The sequence below is a fragment of the Ascaphus truei genome, chromosome 20, assembly GCF_040206685.1.
Source record: "Ascaphus truei isolate aAscTru1 chromosome 20, aAscTru1.hap1, whole genome shotgun sequence".
In the NCBI taxonomy this organism is placed as follows: domain Eukaryota; kingdom Metazoa; phylum Chordata; class Amphibia; order Anura; family Ascaphidae; genus Ascaphus; species Ascaphus truei.
Genome location: NC_134502.1, coordinates 26,546,215 through 26,559,066, shown reverse-complemented (window position 1 = coordinate 26,559,066; position 12,852 = coordinate 26,546,215). Strand labels below are relative to the sequence as shown.

Genomic DNA, 12,852 nt, shown 5'->3' with positions numbered 1-12,852 from the left:
AATATCCATACTACCAAGAACCTGACAAACAACGAAATTTTAAAACTTCTGTACGATTCACTTTATCCGCAAATGAATGTTTTGAGCGTGTCCATGATCGGCTAGATCAACGATATGGATGCTGGCATGTTGCGCCATCATTTAAACTTACCATGGAACATGGAACATATCTTCTGTTAAATAGCATATTTTTGCCTAATAACAGTGACACTGAAGCCGCACCGACTGTCGCGTCTGCTGATATACCTGCACCCTACATTCATCAAGACCAGATGCAAGATAGACATAACTACTATGATATGTATCCAAACTTATATGGGCAATACCAATGTGGATGGGAAAACAACCAACAACTGTACCTACCTCCGGACGTCTTGTTTGAAGAAGCCACTGCAGATCCATATGACGCACTCATGGAGATGTGTGTGATTCAGGATTCAACGGTTGCCTCAACCATGGATGATACTGTTGTGCCTTCCTGGAGCGAGCAGTTGCAGCCAAATCAGTTTTGACTTCTACAAGAATGGTAAATACAAATTTCGTTATGCCTTTACTCAAATTATATATGTGAACATTAATAATATAGAATCCCAAAGAGATGCACTCACTAGAAAAGAACTCAAAAATAAATACATTTTATTGATATCAAGACAAATTCTGTTTTAAAACCTAACTCAAAGGCGCGTGTTAATCACAGCTATTAGCAGAGCACTAGCTATCAACCTATTTCTGGATAGGAGCACAGCAAACCCTGTGCCTGTGGGCAATAGGCAAGAGTTAATGAGCTTCTCTGTGGCTGCAACTATCAGCAAACCCACGGAGTAATTATTGTTAAAGCCAAGTGCTTCAATACACACCCCTTGAGTAGGACCAATAGAACATTAGCAATTACCTTGACACTGTGGACCTACCCCTTTATCTCCTTGCTCTGGTTGGTAACATCTGTGGATGGGATTGTGTTCACTTGAGCAGATACATATCTATACCACTGTGTCCACTACATCACCCAGTTCTTTATCCGGATCACCTATTTTGGTGCTCCTATCCAGAAATAGGTTGATAGCTAGTGCTCCGCTAATAGCTGTGATTAACATGCGCCTTTGAGTTAGGTTTTAAAACAGAATTTGTCTTGATATCAATAAAATTTATTTATTTTTGAGTTCTTTTCTAGTGAGTGCATCTCTTTGGGATTCTTTTCCTGTTTTCTCCTATATACCCTTTGTCCCTGATAGCACCACTCCAGTCTCTCTTGTATGCCATTGACTGAGCGGGGTTTCTCCCACCTCTATCCCCCTTCCCCTAGTTATCATTAATAATATACACCATTTGTTAGCCAAATGAGTGTATACAGCTTAACATTACAGACAGTCTTACATGTAGCGTGCACAAAGACATTATTTCCTATAACAATATACTACATGACGAACCATTAGTACACATTGGTGACGGAGTCCTAAATCATAGATGCTTATCGCTTTTAAAGTATCATTTCAACATGTTACACTAACTGTAACACACACACACACCTCATTGTTTAGCTTTCAACATATAAAAACAAAGTGTCGCCCACATATGACGTGGGAACCTGGTCATGTCCCAAGGCGTCCTTAAAAAGGTTACCGATGCAAGCCCCACCCCCAACCGACGTGCGCACGTGAAACAGTATTGGCTGTGCCCGTAGCTTATTGTTACGGTCAGTGCAGTGTGTCATGCGCGCGCGTCGGTGGGGCGGTGCGTGCACAGCGCTGGAGGCCAATGTTCATTCAGTGGGAGGGGTGTGTGCGTGCATTTCACGGTGCCTTAACATGACGTCACACGTATTTTGTTCGCTCATTGGCTGATCGTCCGTTTTTGCCGTGGGCACACGTCCGTTTACAAAGTTTAGATATGTACGTGTGTTGAAGTGAATTTGGTTCGCTTCCATATAATAACTTTCAGCCATGATATGCGTAATGCTAACAGCACCATGGAGGGACATGTATTGAACGCACAGCGTACAGATCGTTTTGCACATGCACTAAGACTTAGTCCACACATTCGTGATGTGCGCGCGCAACAGACGTTGTGCGCTCATTATTATGTATACAGGCACCGGAACTAACATATCAGTAGTAATGCCAGCAACGCGATTTGAAAAATGAGACAGTTCTGTATCTGTAGTTTTATCCTTGCAGTTTAAACATATACGTAACTTAATCGGTGGTTTGGGGTATGAGTCCCAACAACAGTGCTCAATTCAATTCTAAACTGTTAATCAATAACAGGTTTAAGTCCACATATCATGGTAACAGGAAACTGTATTAGCCAAGGGATAGAGTATTTGACCCAGTGCTATTTGAATGCTCCAAAGACACTTAATGTAATGGCATTAGTCCGTGTGTCACAGTGAATAAAGGGTAAACATACCATTGATGTGTAGGACTCTGCCATACCGAACCCTTATGCTGCAGCACTGTTCCAGGTCATCACGTCTCCATGTGAAGGAATAGTTGAATACTCACGGATGGCTGGTTCCTTTGCTGCGTGCAGCACGCTCAATATTCAAATAGAAGCTCTATGACTAAGGACTATACAAGTCCGAAACGCGTCAGAGTGTGTGTCCCCTGTACCATGTTGTACCAATAAACATATTTTTAACCCACACCTTGCTGGTCCGCTACTCTACTTGGCTGTGCACCGCAGGAATCCTTGGATTTCAACTTCTATTTGAATATACGTAATTTATGCGTGAATATCCACAATCATATAGAGATGTGTTAAGCGTTGTCATGCTGAGACATAGATAAATGTGCCATCTTTGAACATCATGTGTTTGCTGTATTTCACAGATGTCGAGGATGAATACATGGGACCAATGTATGATTTCAGATGGCCCAATCGTTATATTAGATGATTGTGACGACTAGCGAACAACTATTATAATAAATATGTAACAATGCTTTCAATGATTGGTGCGCAGATTAACAATCACTACATAATTTATCCTATAGTGCAAATATTTACTATGCACTTAATTAACATAATGATGTTGCTAAGCACTGAAGATAGAACTTCTATTGATATTTTTTTCTTTTCTACTAATATTATATGTATTGCCATGTGATATATGCAACCAACATTATCACTCAGCAAACACATTAATCTACTATATATTATAATCTCACGTGTGACTTGTCAAAGAATGTAAATGGTACATAACAACTCGTCGACATTGTATCTGAATGTACACAATAACAATAGTGAGGTGATAGAAACTGTTTAGTCGTGTGAATATTATATTATCACCTAAGTTGTAGTGGTAACCTAAAATGCATGAGCTAATGAATGTTAGGTAAAGATCATTAAACCATTAACTTTTGTGTGTACATTTAATTCACATGAGTAACTATAGTTTAGTGTTATTAGTAAACGTTCAACACATACATAGCTAAGTGAGGCCGATGATAAAAGCAACATTATTACAGTGGTGACCAACTTTATTCTAACTCGGCTAGCTCCGCGAATTTCAGATTATCCCGGTTATGTGCGGTTTTGTTTCATTTTCGCCCGGAGTGTATTGCGTTATTTTCGCGGCTGTGATTTAAGCATTTTATTCCCGCTGTCTGCATTACTGCAATGCCGTGTAAAAACTCATGGGGGCGTTTGCGAGCTGTTGTTTTTGAAGCCGTCCCCTGACGAGATGTGTTTGCAGCAGAGAGAGATCCGCTGCTCTCTCTGCGCAAACATCGGCACATTAAAAATTATTTAAAATACATTTTTATTCATAGTGTAGATGTGCAGAGGGTCTCCGGAGCTGAACCGCATTGGTTTCAGGTCCGGGGACCCCCTGCTTCCCGAGATACAGGCCCCTTTATGAGGTGCCGGTATCCCTCTGCATTTAAAGGTCCCGATCACGTGACCGCGGAATGTAAAGAAAGCAGAGGGATACCGGCACCCCATAAAGGGGCCTGTATCTCGGGAAGCAGGGGGTCCCCGGACCTAAAACCAAAGCGGTTCCGCTCCGGAGACCCTCTGCACATCTACAGTATGAATAAAACACACATATCAATAAACACTCGTTCCTTACCTTTGCGGCTATGTGCTATGGTAACGAAGCAGCGTGAATGTATTTTTAATAATATTGTACAGTGAGCAGGGGGTTCCCTGAGCCACAAATCAAAGCTCAGGGGACCCCCTGCTCCTGCACAATATTATTAAAATACAGAAATGCTGCTTCATTACCATAGCTGATAGCCGCTAAGGCAATGAAGGGGTTAACCCACCGTGCCCGCTTTATTGTGGGTAGCGGGGGTGGGTGAAGGGGGTATTTGGCCTTTGGTGTGAGTTTAGGACTTGCGGGGGGGTTGCGGGTGCACTTAACCCCTTCACGACCGTAGCAGTTAATACCGCTACGGTCATGAAGGGGTTAACCCCTCCCGCTACCCCCCCGCAAGCCCTAAACAACCACCGTTGGGGCTAATACCCTCTTCACCCACCCCCGCTACCCACAATAAAAAAAATTCACACACAGCAGCCCCACAATAAATAAATAAATCTAAATAAATAAATAAATACATGAATATAAATTTTAAAAAAAATATATATATATATATAACAACAACCCCTGTAACCCCTAACATAATACACTTACTGTATATGCACATCAATGATACTATAGGCATTTCTGTATTTTTAATAATATTGTACAGTGAGCAGGGGGTTCCCTGAGCCACAAATCAAAAATCAGGGGACCCCCTGCTCCTGCACAATATTATTAAAATACAGAAATACTGCTTCATTACCATTGCTAAGGCAATGAAGGCTTAAGGCAGAATAGCATGTTTACTGGGGACATTTGCCCCCAATAAACATTGCAATAAACAACATACAGTACACCCCCTGTGTATTTAAAATACATAAACAACAATAAATACATTAAATACATATTTTTAATGTGTCTGTTAAATCTCCCTGCCCTGACTGTAATCTGTGTAAGGCCTCCTCCGTTGGCCACAATTGGGTCCCCATGGTAGGCCCAAGGATGTCTGGGAGCCCTGGGTCAGACCCACAGGTGTCTGCGGGGCCTCGGGTGGTTCCCACGGGGGTCTGGGGAACTCACAAGTGCTCACTACGGGTCCGTGGTGCCCCCACAGAAGTGGCACCACACATCTTCATCCCCGCACCTATGGGTCGGCGGTGCCCCCACAGATGTGAGGCCACCGCTTCATCCCCGCATGTGTCACCCGTGGAACCACCAGCCTGATACCTGTGAGATACCCGAGGAGACCCGCAGGTGGTCTCCAGAGGTCCCACGCAGAACCACGGAACAAACCCTGAATTTAAAAAAAATAAACCTGGCCTATACATTCAATACATACACCCCCCCCCAACACCTACAGTACAATAATGTGCAAAAGAACTATTATCCAGATATGGATAATAGATTAATTGCCCATTATTAAAAACATTAACGAGCATATTCAAATAAATAAAGTACTACTGACCTCATCAATAAGAAGTCTCCGTCGCCAGCAACATCCTTGTCTTGCCCACAAAATACATATCAAATACAAAGCCAATACATTGCAAGTACATTCAGATATCAATTAGCCCCTTAAATACCTTATCGGATAATAACCGCAAAGGTAATTAAGGGGTTAAGCCACACTGGCCCGATACCCACCCTTCACCCATGAATTTGTACAGTGGCTTCATCATGCAACTATATATATATATATATATATATATATATATATATATATATATATATGAAAAAGAAAAGAAAAAACAGGCGCACACCTAGTGCATTAAAGTATAACAATGTAGTTTATAGAACAATAAAAACAGTCAAATGCCCACTCACAAAAGTACATGGTAAATAAGCAGGTATGAGATAGGCTCTCATAAGCCAATACTGCCGTCCGACTCAGCAATGGTGTCCTTCTCCTGTGTGCTCTCCGCGTGGTTTCCTGCAACCGGAAGTGACATCCACCCGGTCGGGTGCCCCGCCCAGGAAATCCCTCCGGGAACCAGCACCTTCAGCTCCCTGCTTCTGGTCGCTGCACCACCGTGGGAAGAAGGAATCCAAACTTCTGTTAAAAGAAACATGGCCGGCCTCACATGGTACGGTAGCCAATCAGAGCGTGGGAAGTCTATCCCTACTCTGATTGGCTCTAGTATACCATGTGACAGAGGCTTGGGGGAGAAAGGATGTGACGTCATTGAAAGCCTGTCACAGGGTACTAGAGCCAATCAGAGTAGGGATGGAGTTCCCATGCTCTGATTGGCTACCGTACAATGTGAGGCCGGCCATGTTTCTTTTAATGACGTCATCTTAAAGGCAATTGAAGCAAAGCCATTCTGATTGGCTGTGCTGTCATTGCCTTTAAGTGACGTCATCATTTTTATTTTTATCGGCCAAAACACATGGTTTTCACGGCCCAATCAGGGCCGTGGGAACCATATGATGAAAATGTGACGTCATAGGCCTTTAAAAGCCTATGTCGTCTCATTTTATAGCCAGACGCCGAGGAGGAAGGACCTCCTACAGAAAAAGAAGGCCAGGGCGTGGCCGAAGATGGAAAGAAGACCCCGCCCGGAAGAAGATAGAAGAAAGAAGAATACAGATGAAGATGGATTACAAATAGAAGACCCGTGGATTGATTTGGATTTTTAGTGTAATGTTTATTTTTTTATGGTTTATTATTTTATGGGTTCCTGTGCCTGGTGGATTGGTTCGTGAGTAATCTGTTCAACGGGAGTCGGTGGGGCCAAGTTATGGTAAGTGAACTAAAGAAATGTATTTAATTGTGCTTGTAAATTTTTTTAAAGTTTTTTTTAACATGTGTATTTATTTATTTGCGGTATATCAGTTCTTGCCACTGTATGTATGTATGTCTAGAGAGATATATACATACAGGGTAAGAAATGTTGTTATTTTAAAAGCTTGATTTGATGTGTTTTAAATTAATTTGGCTATGCTGCTACACTGGCGACACACTTTATTCGAGCTCGGCTAGTCCCACGAATTCGGGTATACCCGGGTGTATTGAGGTTTGTGACTGTTTTCTGCCCGAGTGCATTGAGGTATTTTCCAGGCAGGGATTGAAGCATTTTATTCCCGCTGGCTGCAATACTGCACAGTATATATATATATACTGCATTACAATTCATGAATTTATGCCATCTGGTAGACACGCGAAGCATTGCAGCCTATTAAATCCTAATCATTATCATTTAACAGATCAGCCGCCCATCAGCCAGGCATGAACCCAGGCTGGGAAGGCAAACGCAACGGGGCTTGTCAGAGGTGAGGAGCGGCGCATTCCAGGTATCTGCCAGGTACATACTGGGTATTTGCTCGAATAAAGTGTGTCGGTGCAGTATGCTTCAATGTGTGTACTGTATAATGTTTTTTACAATTAGATAGATGTAATCCTTGGTATTGTATTGTGTGCTTGTGGTCAGGGTTAGCCTTGGTTTTAAATTTTGTATTCTGGTTGGTACTTATATTTTTTCACATGTTAAATTGTTCTGCTCCAGGCGTGAATTAGTTAATTGTTTAATTGTTCGGGATGGACTGTCAATTGTTTAGGGATGTAAATAATGAATGCTAATTGATTTTTGTTTACTTGATTGGTTAAAATAGATTACTTGTTTGGAGGTATTTGTATTTTGCTTGCAATGATATTGTTAACATTCATTTGCAGAATGTATATGGTGCATAGATTTTATGCATCATATATACAGTACAATGTAAATGCAATGTATTGATTGGAATGTGAGGTTTTTCATTGGCATTTGATGATTTAGATTGTAAGATCAGTTAGGATTATTAAAGGAAATTCATTTTAATGTAGTGTGTCTGTATGGAGAAGTGTTATTTGTAGTACACTATGGTTTTGATAACCCTTCTACATTTATTTGTATATTGGTTCATCATGTGTGTGTATATACTGTGTATATATATCTCTCTCTCTCTCTGTGTATATATATATATATATATATATATATATATATAGTTGCATGATGAAGCCACTGTACAAATTCATGGGTGAAGGGTGGGTATCGGGCCAGTGTGGCTTAACCCCTTAATTACCTTTGCGGTTATTATCCGATAAGGTGTTTAAGCGGCTAATTGATATCTGAATGTACTTGCAATGTATTGGCTTTGTATTTGCTATGTATTTTGTGGGCAAGACAAGGATGTTGCTGGCGACGGAGACTTCTTATTGATGAGGTCAGTAGTACTTTATTTATTTGAATATGCTAGTTAATGTTTTTAATAATGGGCAATTAATCTATTATCCATATCTGGATAATAGTTATTTTGCACATTATTGTACTGTAGGTGTTGGGGGGGGCGTATGTATTGAATGTATAGGCCAGGTTTATTTTTTTTTTAATTCAGGGTTTATTTATTTATTTATTTATTTATTTATAAAATATTTTACCAGGAAGTAATACATTGAGAGTTACCTCTCGTTTTCAAGTATGTCCTGGGCACAGAGTAAAACAAATAATACATGGTTACAAATACAGTTACATAAATGAACAAGGTATACATTTATATACAAGACATTGCATGCACAGTTAAAGAAAATATATATTATGAGCTTATGAAACAGTTACAGACCAGATTAAAGTGTGAGACAGCCTTAGATTTGAAAGAACTTAAGAACCACTTGTTCCGTGGTTCTGCGTGGGACCTCTGGAGACAACCTGTGGGTCTCCTCGGGTATCTCACCGGTATCAGGCTGGTGGTTCCACGGGTGACACATGCGGGGATGAAGCGGTGGCCTCACATCTGTGGGGGTACCGCGGACCTGTAGTCTGCGGGGATGAAGCGGTGGCCTCACATCTGTGGGGGCACCGCCGACCCATAGGTGCGGGGATGAAGATGTGTGGTCCCACTTCTGTGGGGGCACCGTGGACCCGTAGTGAGCACTCGTGAGTTCCCCAGACCCCCGTGGGAACCACCCGAGGCCCCGCAGACACCTGTGGGTCTGACCCGGGGCTCCCAGACATCCTTGGGCCTACCGTGGGGACCCAATTGTGGCCCATGGTGACCCAAGGAGACCACCTGGGGGCCATGGTGCTGGCGGGACCCACCAGCAGGCCTCCAGAACCTGTTTGAAAAGGGCTGCTGGTACCCTGTAGGTCTGTCAGGTGCCCCGCCAACCCACCGGGGACTCGCGTGAGGCTGCGTTATGAACCCTGTTTGTAAAAGGATAAATCTTGTATTTATGGGGGGGCACAGGGGGTGGGTAATGTATTTAATAAATATAATGATGCTTATTGTGGGGCTGTGTATTGTTTTTATTGTGGGTACTGGGGTGGGGGGGGGGGTATTTTCCCCAACGGTATGTGGGTAGGCCTCTCTTGTGGGCAGTGGGTGAGGGTGGTTAGGCCTCACGGGGTGGGGGGTTAGTGTGGGATGGTATGTAGGCATCCCGAGTGGTGGGTGAGGGTGGGTTAACCCCTTAATGACTGTAGCGGTTAATAACCGCTATGGTGATTAAGGGGTTAGGGGACATTACTTTGGATGTTTTAATTTTTGTCTCTGTTTTGCAGCAGCGGAGGGGCCATCGGAAGGATGGGGGGGTGGAGGGGGGGGCAACGGTATGTGGGTAGGCCTCCCTTGTGGGTAGTGGGTGAGGGTGGTTAGGCCTCACGGGCTGGGCCATTGGCAGTGAGGTGCTGCATTATACAGTATGCACATCGGGATCCCCCTCCCCACATTTACATAAACTGCACTCACAGGAACACAGGCAGGGAGATTTAACAGACACATTAGGGGGAGGGGGCCTTACACAGATTACAGTCAAGGCAGGGAGATTTAACAGACACATTAGGGGGAGGGGGCCTTACACAGATTACAGTCAAGGCAGGGAGATTTAACAGACACATTAAAAATATGTATTTAATGTATTTATTGTTGTTTATGTATTTTAAATACACAGGGGGTGTACTGTATGTTGTTTATTGCAATGTTTATTGGGGGCAAATGTCCCCAATAAACATGCTATTCTGCCTTAAGCCTTCATTGCCTTAGCGGCTATCAGCTATGGTAATGAAGCAGCATTTCTGTATTTTAATAATATTGTGCAGGAGCAGGGGGTCACCTGAGCTTTGATTTGTGGCTCAGGGAACCCCCTGCTCACTGTACAATATTATTAAAAATACATTCATGCTGCTTCGTTACCATAGCACATAGCCGCAAAGGTAAGGAACGAGTGTTTATTGATATGGGTGTTTTATTCATACTGTAGATGTGCAGAGGGTCTCCGGAGCGGAACCACTTTGGTTTTAGGTCCGGGGACCCCCTGCTTCCCGAGATACAGTCCCCTTTAGAGGGTGCCGGTATCCCTCTGCTTTCTTTACATTCCGCGGTCACGTGATCGGGACCTCAAATGCAGAGGGATACCGGCACCCCATAAAGGGGCTTGTATCTCAGGAAGCAGGGGGTCCCCGGACCTGAAACCAATGTGGTTCAGCTCCGGAGACCCCCTGCACATCTACACTATGAATAAAAATGTATTTTAAATCATTTTTAATGTGCCGATGTTTGCGCAGAGAGAGCAGCGGATCTCTCTCTGCTGCAAACACATCTCGCCCCCGCTGGCCTATAGTATCATTGATGTGCATATACAGTACTGTATGTTAGGGGTTATAGGGTTTTTGTTATACAGTATATATATATATATACTGCATTACAATTCATGAATTTATGTCATCTGGCGAACACGCGAAACATTGCAGCCTATTAAATCCTGAACCATTATCAATTAACACATCAAACGCGCGTCAGCCGGGCATGACCCGTGGCTGGGAAAGCAAAAGGAACGCGGCATGCTCCAGGTGAACATCGTCGCATTCCAGGAACAAGCCAGGTAAAAAACCGGTGATTTGTTAGAATAAAAGCTGCCGCAACAGTATGTTGGTTTATATTATTTCTGGTAGAAATACATGCATCACACCAAAACTACAACACACACACACAGTAGGTTGCTGAAATGTGTGCGTATGTAAATGTATACTTAATTTATGATCATATGTTGACAGTAGTTCTAAAGGATCATGATCATTTTGAATAAGTAAAGTGAATGAAATAAAAATGTTAATAACTACATTGTGTTGAATGATTTAGGAAAAGTTGAGAATTCCAAAAACTATTCTTTGGAATGGTGTTAACATTTTGACAAATGTTAGATGAACGTCAAATCAACACACATATTTGACTTATACATACACATGTGACAATGTAGTAATGAACATGAAGATGAAGTGAGAGAAGAACTAATCACATACATTGCAATGTTAATGATGTTTAACACATTAGGGTCTTTTCATACAAACATGCATTGAGTGTTAACATCGCTCATGTGCATGAATAGAAGTTCTCCTCCCATAATCACAAGCTGATCAGGGTTTATCCCCTTCTCTCCCCCCACCCCTATATTCCATGAATGGATGTTGTGATGTTGCCAAAATTACATGTTATGTAATGTACGTAATGATAAGAAAACGCACTGCACAGTAACCACCAAGTGTAGATAAACGCACGGACACAATACAGAAACGACATGTTTCAATTGTCACATCTTTTTCATTACGTTCTGTTTATACATCCTGTAACTATACCTGTATCGAGGTTTGCACATCTTATGACAGATGTGAATTCAAATACATACCATGAGCAGTCCTTGGAGTGATATACCTTGAAAAAGAAAACATGAATGAATATAAATCATTGTCATGACATGTTCATTAAGGTAAGCAACACACAGAAGTGACAATTTTGTATGGGATATGAAACAAAATCTATAATACGTCAAATATGATCTTAAATACACAGTAGTGTACACATCATTGTGACACACATGTCACACTCCAAAAGAAACATTGTATGTAACCATACTGCACTAGCTTTTGACTATCGACATAGTAGGTTTATTGTGTATGCATAACCAAAAATAGCATGTACATAAAATATAGATTTTGTACACATTATTTCTTCCCGTACACACAACACCTTTTATTGGTAAGAAGTATAATACAACCTGTTGATGAATGACATACCGGTGCCACATGCAATTGTCCACACAGCAGAGAAGAGAAAGGTGTGAGAACCATATTCATCTGTTTCCTAAGTGAATGGTATTTGTACAAATGTATTTATCATTACAATGAATTAATACATCTATGTAGTTCTATGAACATATATGTATTTGCTTACATGAAAAATAGGTGTTTATGACATTCCAACGTGTCTCCACACCACCGGCTGTTTGCTCAGTGTCAGCTGGTAAATTTAAGGGATGCTCCTCCTCCAAGCCCTGACGTATGTCGGTTTGTACATTATTGCGGAGTGCCAGATTGTGCAAAATGCAACATGCAATGACAATATCTGACACTTTAGCAGGCTTTTATTGCAATGCCCCCCCTGTTCTATCTAAACACCGAAATCGTGTTTTCAGAAGCCCAAATGTCCTCTCTGTGACAGATCGGGTAGATATATGGGCAACATTGTACCTCTCCTCTTCTTCACATTGAGGGTTTGCCACAAGGGTCAACAGCCACGGCCTAATTCCGTATCCTGAGTCACCTATAATCCATCGTGCCAAAAAATGAAACAATTTGTGTTAACATTATTACATTGAACAGTTCATATAAAAACCAGAGTTGTTTGTTAACCCATCATAATATGTACTCACCCACCAGCCAACCAGGTCCAAAATAGCCTTCTTCGAAAGCATGGAAGACTGATGAGTTTCTCAGGATAGAGGAATCGTGACTGGAACCAGGGAATTTGGCTACCACATGCATAATCTTCATCATGGCATCGCATACCACCTGTACATTCAGGGAATG

General features: G+C 42.0%; 1 protein-coding gene across 2 annotated transcripts in view; it reads left to right on the top strand.

Annotated features, from left to right (window-relative positions):
- LOC142470813 (bestrophin-2a-like) overlaps positions 1 to 12,852 on the top strand; it is a 65,093-nt gene that overhangs the window by 19,222 nt on the left and 33,019 nt on the right. The gene's annotated exons all lie outside the window — the stretch shown is intronic.